The sequence below is a fragment of the Haemorhous mexicanus genome, chromosome 4 (genome assembly GCF_027477595.1).
Source record: "Haemorhous mexicanus isolate bHaeMex1 chromosome 4, bHaeMex1.pri, whole genome shotgun sequence".
In the NCBI taxonomy this organism is placed as follows: Eukaryota; Metazoa; Chordata; class Aves; order Passeriformes; family Fringillidae; genus Haemorhous; species Haemorhous mexicanus.
The window spans coordinates 5,234,320-5,247,299 of record NC_082344.1 but is presented as its reverse complement, the minus strand read 5'-3'; positions in this window follow the sequence as shown (position 1 = coordinate 5,247,299).

The following is a 12,980-nucleotide window of genomic DNA, read 5'->3' as shown; positions in this document are numbered from 1 at the left end:
GTTTAGCCATGTGCATTAGGGCTGGAGGTCCCTTAAAGACCTTGGCTTTAGCCCCCAGAGATTTTAGAGCACTGAGTTTAAAACCACCCACCACAATGTCCGTGTTTGTAATATATTGATTCACATTGCCCACGTACACACCCTGGAGGACATGACAGATTTGTTCCTGTCATCTTTTACCACTCCTTAAGGAAAATATGTAACCAGCATCCCACCTGTCACATACTGAGTCACCTCCCGGTTAAATACATTTCTTACTTTGTATTTTTTTCTATTCAGCAGATAAACACGCTTCATTTGTCAGTACAGTCACTTCCTCAGGAAAAGCACTGAAGGTTATGCTGTATCAGAATGCAGATCACCCACCAAAACACTTGCTCTACGACAAATGCTCAGACTTGGGGAACAATAAAGGTGCTGGGACCGATTTCAATCAGGTGCTGCAGGAAGGGGATCCTCTCGGGCTGGAAAGGGAATAGCTGAGTTGGCGTGGTCACTGGTTTGGTCACCCAGAGTGACCATCCTGCTGTCACGCAGAGATTGAAGCGTGGTGGTTTAACAGTGCAGTGTAAGCCGTGCATGGAAAGCAGTCTGTGAGTCATGGGAACAGGCAGGCTCCCTGTGGACCTCAGCTGCTCTCAGCATCCCATGAGCACCAGGTCCCCACCCAGGCCAGGAGGTCCAAACCAGGAGCAGGAGTGGGCTGCACAAGTTCCCAACAGCATTACACAAGCTACTGCTGAATTTTATTTGCAAAGTTAATTATTTTCCCCCCAAGAATCTCCGTTCACCAAGCCTCCTCCACACATTATGAGGAATTATTGTCAATTCATAGAGGGGTGTAAAGTTTAGGGATTATAAATGGGTTGTTTGCTACAGCTCATGGGGCAGTCTGGCAGCAGAACTGGGAGCAAGTTTGGCATTCCCACTATCTTGGCTTTGTGCTTTAATCACACTTTATATAAGATGCAGGAGGCCCAGGAACTCGCCGTACTATCTCTAATGTCAGGAACTGATTACAAAGGCACCACTGCTTCTTGTTTTGCCAATACAGCTGCAGTCTGATAGAAAATTATTTGACTGAGGGCTGGTTCAGAAAGGAGCCATAAACAGATAATAGCCACATGACTACAGGAACCAAGAACTTAATCTCTGATGGTTATTTCCCAAAGTAAATATTTAAATAAACTAACATCTAAAAAATAATAAAATGTAATTGGAGATAAGCTAGGTTATAAAAGTTATTTTCCTGTAGGCTGCAGGAAATTTTACTTCCAATCCCCTCAGCATACAATGGGATTAAAAAGTCACTGCGATAGAAATAGACATTATAACCCAAGAGCAGATTTCCTCTGAATATCAAAAAGCACTTCCTGTAATGGGAAATTGTCAACAGACCCACGTAGTGGCAAAGCAAGGGTTAGTTTATTACATGTGGATATCCTGCCAATATATTTGCACCTGCTTACAGCCTCTAGATGGATTTACAACCACAAGGGAAGGCTTCATCATGAGAGGTGCATCTCTTATCCATTATGAACCTCCATACATCTTTATTCTTGCCTTTTTTTTCTCTTAATGTGAAAAAAAAAGGTCTTATTTTTCTGCCCTAAAATTTCCAAATCACCATTCCTGTATTTCAAAAGTCACCATTAATCCGTCTGCCACGTCTTTCCTTCACGTTCTTTAAACTCTCCAAAAACAACATGCCGACAAAGGGGGGAAAAAAAAAATCGTAGCAAAGCATTTTATCCCCATAACTGGGGAGCAGAGATCGCAGTGAACTGCAGCCAGGCCGAGCATCAGCCGGGCTCTGCGGGCTGCCAGCTCCGTCGTCTGAGCTCGGGGAGGAAGAGGAGGAGCCGAGGCTGCGGCAGGTGCTGTGCTTGAATTCACAAGCGCAGTGACCCTCCCTAGGAGCATGGCAGGAATTTCAAATGGGATTAGCCACCCGGACAAGGGAAAGGTCATACTTGACATTTCCACTGGAAATTCTAATGCAAATAGACCTCTGATACTCATGACATTTTTTCACACACGTCTAACAGCCATACATATGTAAAAGGAAAATGATAAAATGTGATGACTAATTTATGTAAATCTCATAAAGGCAATAAGACCGAGGGCTGAGCACATAGAAACATTAGTCAGGTGAAGGAGCACATGATTGTATTCCTCTTTTATTTGCCACCATTTTAAATTGGTTTATTTTGATAGGGTTATTATTTGTTTGGCTTTCAAAAAGTGTTCAGTGCCTGTGCAAGGAGTACAGGACATAGAGCCCTTGCTCGTAGCAAGGAGCACAGTGATCCCTCGGCTTTATTTGGAATGGTTTTGGTTATTGCCATGAGGATGGGAGCTGAGCGAGGCAGAGAGCTCTCTAGGAAGCCAGGGATTTTTACAGCCTGTCTCAGGCTTGAATATTTACACACTGAGAAATCCTGGCTGAACACCCAAGGAAAACCTGAATTTTTGGAATTAGATCCCAGTGCAATTCAAGTAGGATACTTACAACACGAAGATTACATGGAAAATAGTTCTACAGCAAAGCTTTTCTCACCTCAAGGAGCCTGAACAAGAGCGTGAGCATTGCAACATATTCTCACACTTACAGCTATTTCTACCACCCTATATCTTGATAAGCAAATTTCCTTATCTGTTGTGTTCTGAGGTCACCAAATTAGACAGAAATAGAGTGTTTTGGTTAATCTATCCAAAGAAGAAAATTAAAGCTATCAGGCTGAACGACAGCAGAGTGGCTGGAAATTTTGCTTGTCGAGCTTTTGTTGTTGCTTTACACACTCAGCGAACGTGTGGTCAGCAGAGCTCTGAGGTATCTGCAGGTCTCCCAGTGCAGGCAGGAAAATAAGTCAAAGCTAAATATAAACTAAGTAGAGAAAACCCAATTCTCTGTGCATCTTATTCAAAGTTTTGCTTTCAACTCAACCAGGAGCAGTTTTACCCCACTTCCCATCGTCGCCCATTTTATTTCAATATGTCTATTTCTGCACTTCTGTATTATTCCAAAGGACAGTGCCTCATTTTCCTCAGTTGAGGGGTTGAGGAAAACATTTATTAAACTCCTTAAAGTTTGTTTATTTTTCTTAAGCCTAATTACCTGCCCGCAATGACTTAATTTTGTTTATTACGGGTTTTAAAATGACAAGTTCATCTGCCACCGGAAAGCAGCGCTGCTTTAGCGACAATGAAAGGCCGCAGTCCTGCAAGCACTTATGCATATGCTTCACGTTTTGCATGTAAATAGTCCCATTGACTAAATCCCCGTTCTTTGAAAGGGAAGAAAAGGCTGAAAGGCAATCATTGTTTTCCCAGGCAAACAGTGCTGGAGAAGAAAGGAACAAGTTAGGAATATAGAAAATTAACTCATTTCCCATCGCCCACCACATGCATGCATATCCTGAAACTCCTGAATTTACTTCAAGTATCTAAAGTCTCTTCTGTATGCAGCCCAGTTTTTCAGTGTCTTAACACTTTGTTAGTTTTCCAAGGCAATTTCTTTAGGCAGATCTAACATGGCACAAAAAAAAAAAAAAAAAAAAAAACACCACAAAAAAAACTTGTAAAAGATAATTCATGAAAAAACATTATGAGAGAGCAAAGACCAGCTCTGATATTCAACCTTCTCTATAAGTAGTAAAAATAAAAAAGGGGGGGTGAGGGTGGAATTCAAATGACTGTCTAGGGAGGAAAAATGTATTCAAGCACTGTAGAAATGAAATAATTCAATGCACTCCTCCCCTGAGCTTCCCAGTTAGCTCCATCCCCCTTTCATCCGAGCTGGATAATAGCAGGTGTATTGCTTCAAGTTAAAATCACCCTAGGCTAGACATGGCAGGACTGATCATAGAATCACAGAATGGCTTGGTTTGGTAAGGATCATGTAATTCCAACCGACTGCCATGGGCAGGGACACCTTCCACTATCCCAAGTTGCTCAGAGCTCCATCCAACCCCATCTTGAACACTTCCAGGGCTGGGGCATCCACAGCTTTCTCTGGGCACCCTGTGCCAGGGCCTCACCACCCTCACGGGGGAGAATGTCTTCCTTTTGTCCAATCTAAATCCACCCTCTTTCAGCTGGCAAGGTTCCCCCTTGTCCTATCATGTGCTGGGAGCGGTCTCAGACCTGGTAGCATCTTAGAGGGGAACAAATCTCCTGGGTGCCCTCTGTGACCAAGGAGGAGGAGCAGCTCACAGCCCTGACCTGAACCCCCACACACAAAAAAGAATGGAAAAGATCAAGCATTTGTTTTTCCCTGTCTCTGCCCTTCAGCAGCCCAGCAGAAGGCAGAAGGGCTGAGGTGCATTTGAGACCCCCAGAACAGCACGCCACCAGGTGCAGTCTGCAGGCAAAGAGGTGTGGAAATCTGAAATCAACATCTCTGAGGGCCGTGGGCAGCTCATTAACAGCAGCACTGACATCAGCAAGTGGAAATAGTCCCCTCTTACAAACACACACACACACACACAGAGGTTCCTATGCCAAAAACAAGATCTGCTGCTTTGCCACAGACTGGCTCATGTTTTTTTCCACTTGATAAAGAATCATGAGTTACTCTGAAGTTTCTTCTATCACAGACTTCTTTCAAACCTGACTAAGTAGCTATCGTGCCACCATCACTGAACCCACATGAGAGACTGGGCAAGTGGAAAGAATTAAAATAAATTTGCTAGTATGAATTTTCCTATAGCTGTTCTTAATCAATTCCCATTAAAAAAAATCTATGCTTAACTTGCACAAATTAAAACCTATATAAAAACAAATTAAGCTGGAACTACTGCTTTGAGATTCCTTCCAGCCTAAAATATTCTAAGATACAAATTGCTTATCACAGCAATAACTTTGGCACAGGGAAGAAGACAGAGCAGCAGTTATTGCTGTGATAACAACCAACAGATATGGGGACAGATATGGGTTCAATTAACACAGCCTGTGTTAATTGAAGGGTTCTTGTTGCCTGGAGAGATAGACAGCTGATACAACCTGTGCCTCTCAGGTGCCCTCAAGTTACCACCTGACAAACGCTCCAAGCAGTGCAACTGAATCTACACAAATATTTCAGTCTTTCTTACTGCCCAAAGATAACAGTTCAGTGGCTAAAATAGGTGCATGAGGGGAAAAAATGCATGGAATTAATTAAGAGTCATAAGCAAACTCTTCCTCACAGAGAAGTCCTGTGACATCTGACAGTGGTGAAACCAACAGGCTTGTGGAACAGATTGCTCTGAGAGCCAGGAGAACCCAGGTGAAGGTACCTGCAGAGGTGGCCACTTGGCTGGACACCATTCCTCACTGGGCCCAGGATTCCAGCAGCTGGAGCCCAGGCAGGCAGGGAACAGAGCTCCCAAGCTGCCTTCGTGACACAGAACGTGTCCAATTCACACCACAGACATTCGTGCCATTTGCCAGATGAAGGGGTGGCCTTGACAGAATTAAAAGCTGCTGATGAATCTGTGAGGCCAAGAGAGCTGATGCACATTTTTTTTAAAGGTTACTATTCAAGGAAGCAGTGTAGTGCACAGCAGTAACAAAAGGATTGTAGCAAGCAGCGAATTATTCCCTGGAGAAAATTCCTCCAAAATTGGGTAGTGACAGAATCCAATCAGGGAAAAAAAAAAAATACCCAGACAAAAAAAACCCCACCAGACCCAAGCACAAAGAATAAAATCAATGCAGAACAAGGATCTTTCTCCTTTCCTGGTCTGGAAACCAGATGTACTTACTTTTTTAAAAATTTATTATTTTTTTTAATTTTGCCAGGCTGCCTAAGACTAAGCTGTCTTGAACACTGAAAACCTGACTCCAAAAATACCCAAAAAACAGCTTTCTTGATTTTAGCTTACAGATTATTGAATAACCCACAAGCCACCAGCTTCTCTCCTGCTATTTCTAAGTCAGTCCAGATCAAGCTGGATGGGGAGGGGAAAGGCAGGTTTGGTGTTTGATTTGGTTTTAGGCTAAAGCTCAAGGTCCATTTATTTAGGAAAGAGATTGCCACTCCCCAATGCAGTGTATTTTATGTTCAATAGAAAATAATGATAGAAATTAATACAGGAGCATATCATCCCTATGCCAAGTGAAGTGTAATGCACATTCAGTTCTAGGTTTTGGGGTAAAAGTTTCTCAAGTATTTTCTTTTCCTATTTTACTACATTTTACAGAATTTCCATTACTTTTCTTAAATACCGACATTATGTCTACAGGTAACTAAGATTCCCCTTTCTAAAGCTACCAGAGCTGCTTTTTGGACAAGGATCACTTATTTCCTCCAGGGCCTGAGAGCCTGTCCCTGAAATAACTCCTCCATCCACCCCATGAGTAAAACACTGAGCTCGACACCAGCTGGAGGCTTTGGGGGCAGGTTTCAGCTCACCTGCCTGAGCAGCCACGCACAAAAACCCCGTAGGAGAGGAACAAGGAGCAGTTTTGCCCCTTTGCCTCCGACAGGGATCCAAGGGCTTGGAAAGGAGCGCAGAGCGGTTCGCATCAGTGCGCGAGATGAATATAAAACCCAAAGCAAAACACGATTTGTTTTTCAGTTTATTAAAGGAAATGTTTTCATATAATTAATCATGGTCCGCGAGGCCGCTTTATCCGACGCCGTCCCTCCCTACCCCCGCCATCCCACACGGAGCCTTAGCCGGACTAAAATTTTGCAAAGCCTTGCATTGTTCTCCCTGACACCGGATCAGCGGACACAAAAAAGCAACTGCCAGCTCAAAAGCAATCCGGCGATAGAGCCTGGTGCTATCTAATCAAGGGCAAAAGGTCACTTCCGAACAACTGGGCAATAAAAGATTATTTCCAGCCGCAGAACAGAAAGGCCCAGTGGTGGATGCTTGAAAGAGGGGGGTGGAAGGAGGGCAAAAGGGCTCCCGTCTGTGGGAGGAAGTGCATTGAATAAAGCCAGCAGACGGGAACCATCTGGCTTTGTGCGTGGTCTGTTCTTCAGAGGAGAGAGAAAGCCCCCTCAGCGGGGCCAGTGACTCCATGCAATGATTCAAACTTTTCTTCTTTTTTTTTTTTCCCCCTCTTTCGTGTCGCCCATCAATTTTAAAGCAGCTTTCCCAGGCACCAAAAATTTGGAAACTGAGCTTTCCTAATGGGCAGATGGACGCATCTTATCAAGGACAAGCTGCAAGATGGAGCCCATGTGGATGGAGCGAGGTCTGTGGATGACCAGACAGGGCTTTTTTCGTTTCTTTTGTTTTTAAGGATGGCTTAAAGAAGAAGCCTCCCAGGGACCTAGTGGACTCCAATTCCCAACCCATCCAGTACACTGGGTTTTGGTTGCATTTTAAAACAGCAAACAGCATTTCCAGAAGCATCACCTTTATTATGTATACTTCATGCATTTCTCCCTTTCCTCTCTCTCCCTACTTGTTATATGGCCTCACTTGAATGAAAGCAAGAAAATAAAAGGGCCAGATTACATTCAGTCCAGTTGCCATGGCCTGTGGGAGGGCAGAATTGCAAACACTTGAGTACAAATGGTACAGTCCCTCCTCCCTCCCCTCAGCCCTGCAGTTGTCCTCCATGTCCTCACTTTCCCTCGCTCCGCGGTTCGCACCCGAGGCCTTTGGCACTCGGCGGCGAGGAGCTGAATCTATTCAAGCGCCCAGACACCTCCTCCGTTCACCAGTGAATTAACTTTAAGCATGCAAATCACACTAATCCAGAATTCACAGGAGAGGAAGTCAGGAGGGTTCCCAGTGGTCTGGGAAATATTTTTCCTTTCGGGAAGGAAAGGGGAGGGGGGGTCATTGCACTCTTCTTTAGAGCTCGCTGCAGGTCACTCTGGCTCATCTCAAAGAAAGTTTAGTTCAGAGGCTCAGCTTGACATTCATTGGTTTCTAAATCGGAACCTCTTGAGCGATTGTCCCAGCAATCCCAGGGATTGGGGCCTGAGCAAATAGCCCCCGACTAATTCTGCTGTAGTAGGGGGGAAACGAAGCAGTTAAATGTCCAGTTTATCAACAGAAAACAACAACTGAGCCTTTGTCCTAACAGGGTGCAGGAGGAAACCGTTTTGCAGGGCTCATCTGCATGAGAAACCAGGGCAGCTGGGAAACACCGACATACGGCCTGGGGGGAGATCCACGCACACGCTGGAGGAGAAAAATATTCCATACATCGGTTTTCTGTACTGCCACCTTCAAAAAGGAAGCAAAACGCAGGAATGCTGAGTAAGTCAGACACAGCTTGACAATTGAGGGACTTTGTTTTAAGTGGGGGGGTAAAACCAACACCAAAAAATAAAAACCACAAAGCAAAAGTTTAAACTGAGAACCTACACAGCAGGTCCTCTGCCACAGCCTATTTGTTAGAGAATGAAAAAAAAATAACAAAACCACAACCAACAGCAAGGTGACCAAATGGCCAAGGCAACAGCTCTGGTACTTATTCTCTACAGCTCTGCAAGCTGAGGCACTGCAAAGATACCAGTGTTTGTGCTATGGTCTCACCAAACAGGCAGGGAAATGCAGGATGCAATTTGGGAATGCAAAACCCAAAAGTAAAACCACAGAGTTGAAAGGGACCTACTATAAAGTGGGTTAAAAAACCCCAATGTCACTCCTTCTGCTCCTCGCTTTTTTTTTTTTGGCCACTCAGTACTGATCTATTCTCTGTTTTCTTAGCTAAGGGTTTCTTGGCAGTCACAGGCATTTTTCTCTAAGGATTTTTAGACACCCAGAAGTGGTTGGAAAAGCACAGGCAAAGGACTTGTCCATCACATTCCCTGTCTCTCAGAGCTGAGCAAAAAGCCTTGCCCTGTTACTGCCCAGGGTGAGGTCTAGAACCCATACAGCAGACGTGGAAACTGCATTCCACTTGCTCATCAAACCCAGTGGGAAAACAGCCTTAAGGTGCAGGGGAAAAAATCCCAAATGTAAGGCAGGTGAGCCCCAGGTTAAGGGGGCTGCTGCTTTAACAGCCACTTTCAGCACTTGAGAAAGTGAAACCACTTACTGGAACAAGAAGCTGTGTGCAAGGAGGAGGGGATGGCTGGGAAAATGTGTCCCTGGAACAGACCCTTTAGGGACAGGCCAAGGCAAGATGATGAGGTTATCACCAGGAAGATCACAGCCCCAAATGCAAGGGCACAACCTACAGGAACTTAGACAAAGCCTTTAAAGAGAAGCAAATCCAGCCTTTTCTGGAGTGCCCCAAAAGAGAAACCCATCCAAAGGGATGTTTCCATGGCCCAGCAGTACAATATTCACATTCCAGCCACAATGGAGCCAAACAGATTCACTGCAGTGGGGGCAGCTCCTACTCCCACGGACCATGATTAAAAACCTGGAGACTCACAGTTGTTTCAGAGCTCCACTGGCATTCTTTGAGGCCAGAGCCTTCCCTACACTGAGCAGCCACCCTGCTTTCCACTCCACTTAGCATTAATTACAAGCCTCTTTCTTGGATAGCTTGGCAGCTTTGTGGTTCAAGGGGGAAAGGGGGGAAAAAAAAAATAAATCTCATCCTATTAAGTGTAGCCCAGCGACCAAAAGACTCTGAAAGATAGGAAACCCTTCTCAGCATGAACAAGCAGCAGAACTGCACTTTAAAATACAGGTTTTAATTGCAAGTGGCATTTCCAAGCTACCCTGCTCCCGGGGCCACCTCAATGAGGGCCAGGAGTGCTACCAGACAGTTAATACCCTCAAACAAACAGCTTCCCACTCCCAGCCACAAACAGGGCTTTAAACGTACCCATTTGTATCACAAAAGGCAGCCAAAGCCCCGTCCTTGCAGGAGGCTTAGCTCTAGTTAGGCACCCAACAAAGACTGAGTTGGTAAGAACCTCCATTTGGTCTCTCTGGCTGACTCAAGCCCAGCATTTTGCTGGGAGCAGATTCTGCAATTCTCATATCAAGGCCCTGTAGCCTGATCACAGATCACAGGCCAGTTTTAGCTGATACCTTTAGCACAGACTCACCAAAGCCACTGGAGCTCCAGAAGGGATGCAGGAGAACAGCACAGCTCTCCTGTCACAAACCCTTGGGTTTCAGGCTGCAGGCCTTAGGGCAAGCCTGAAGGAGATCAAGACCATACTGTGACCTGCCTCAAGAAGAGCAGGCCTGCTAAATACGCCTCTATATAACCAAAGGCTCTTGTCCTGGGTGTCCCCTCAGCTGTGGGGAGTTTGGCCCTTCTAATTCTGTGGAGCATCCCAGGTGCTCTCAAAGGGCAGAAAGGAGTTTGCCACCAGCTGACTTGTTCAGAGCTTTCCAGGCAGGCTTTTTTCTTTTTACCCTGGAGCATTGGTCTGCCATGTTCTCAGCATCCTAACTGGCTTAGCCAACAACACACACTGCCAGTGTCTTGCTGATGTGGGATCCTTTAGGATCCTTAGGTAACCTAAGGGAAATACATGCCAGCAATCTACTGTGCAGATGAGACAAGCAATCGCTATTTCTTACATCCAGTTGTAAATCAAAGGGTTTCCTGCCCAAGTCTAGATAAGAATATAAGCCCCAGGCTATGGACCACCTGACAGCACCAATCCTTTTGTTAGAGAAATAATTGCAGGTGACTCAGTACTTTCTCCTGCTCTCCTTTGCCAGGTAGCAACTCCTCTGGATGGCTGGACTGAGCTGAGGCTTCAGCAGAAGCTTGAAGCTGAGACTCCTTAGACAGAAATTCCATCTGGGGTCTGGCTTTACAGGCTGTCCCTGCATTTCCAATGCAGGAGGGCAACAGAGACAGATCCACCTCCACTACATCCAGGTGAGAACTGGCTCCTTCACTTGGGGTAGTGCTTAACTCCAGGTTTTGCTGAGCCTGACAGCCTGTAGCCTCCAGCCCTTGCCCTGGCAGTCCAGTTGTGAGAGACTGTTTCAAACGCAAGCTGATGGCAGGAGAAGGATGTAGGGAATTTTAAAAAGCATTTTCCATTCTGACTCTGGTGTATTACTGTACAACCTTGCCCAACTCCTCCGTTGCTTTGTGGCTGTTGTCACTCACACTTTTCCTGTCTCACTACTGCCTTTCTACCCAGCCAGTGGGCTCATTCTGTGGGATGCTTCCCACCGGCGCTGCAGGCACAAAACCGAGACCTCTGATGTCATGTCTCATAACCCATCAACGAGCGCCTTGTTTGAAACGGGGAGATGGGATGAGGTCATCAGGAGTTGTAACCATTCTTTCTTTGGCACACCACCTTCTTATCTGGGAGGCATTGCAGGGAGGGCATTGTAAAGGTTACATAAAATCAAAACAGAATTGTCAGGCGTTCCCCTCCCCGACATTTGTTTTGGCAAATTTACATCCTCTGAAAAACAGGAGGGAAGCATCGTTTTCCCCAGCAGAACATCACGTAGGAGCGGGGCTGACACAAAGAACAGCCTGCCCAAGGGCGCTGGGGAGGCCTTAGAGGCAGGAGAGGAAAACCTTTGGTGTACACGGAGTGCATGTGCAAATACCCCCAACGTGTCCCTCTGCCCACAGAATGCAGGAGGAGGAAAGGATTATCTAACATACAGCTCCTGTCATGGGAGACATTTTCATTATTGTTTTACTAGATTATATAATTGCATTGTCCATAAGCACAGGAGAGCCAGAAAAACCCTTTGTGTTGGCATCTCATGGCAGCACTGCTGCAAACTCACAGGTGGGAAGGGTGGTGGGCACATACCTTGTTCATTCAGATCTCCTCCATCTTCTGTAATTATCTGCAAGGAACTGGAGACAGGGGGAAATAATCACAATCTCCTAACAAACCTACCAGTGAGGCAGTTTTACAGCTTGGCTCCAAGCCTCTGCTCAGAATCTCTTCCTCCTCTTTTTCAGAGCTCAGTGAGGATGAGCATCTGAGGGCATGGGCATCCTTCCATCTGCTCCTGCTCTGGAGCAGAGATACATACAAAATGTTGCAACTCTAACCCTTCTCTCCTTCTGGGATGGTTTCAATGGTAAAATTTACAGCCTAAAAGATATCACTGAAGTCATGGCAGTAAGAGGGGCATCTGCAACAGGAAGGAGGAGGAACAGAAGTATTTTACTGAGTCCAGGCCTTGCAGATGGTGAAAACAAGAAGCAAAAGCTATGCTCACAGTTAAAGCTAATGAAATTCTGCAGTACCCATGGGAAGCTCAGAAACACAGGTATGAAATTAAGAACTGCTTCTTGTTTTCATTTGTTTTTTAATACTTTGGTTACATGTTCAAATGCAATACATGGATGGAGTGAAGGGTCTGAATTTCCTCAGTGCTGCTGGATGCATCCCATTTTTGGTTCATAGCCCTGCATCCACATCTGCAGTTCCAGTAGCCACCTACAGTGATGTGCCTTCAGGCAGGGAGGTAAGGAAGGAGAGCACCTCTAACACAGAGAGGCATGAGCATCCCAATTCAGACAGTGTCCATCTGCCCCAAACCATTTTTTGGCAACTTTTAATAACATTGCAAGAGCATATCTTTGTATCTTCTTCATAGGCATCCACAGCACCCCATTAGCAAGATAAGATTAAACAACAGCCACTTCTATCTTTATGTGGTAAAACAAGCTTCTGTATTTAAGATAAACTTTACAGGACAGGTGGTTTCCTAGAATGGAATACCCCCAAGAAAACATTTAACTATCCTACATAAACGTCAACAAGGTATGAGTAGAGCGCACCTAATAAAGGAGATAGAGGCTACAATAAAAAGGGGCCCTAAATCAAAGGGCAGGTTCACACCAGCAAACACTCACAGGCACCGGGCCGATTGGAACAGGGCCCTCAGCACTGCTGGCAGCCCAGCAGCTCTTCTGGTGTGGCTTCCCCTGCCTTTGCTTGCAGGTTTGACCCACACCATCACCTTGATGGGGTTATGGCCGGGAGCGCATCCATAAAACTGCCCCTGCGGGTTCTGTATTGGGAGCTCGGTGCGGACTTCTACCTTTATCAGATCTTAAAAAAAAAAAAAAAAAAGGCAAAAAGAAAAAAAAAGGGGGGGGGGGACGCAGAGCAAACATTA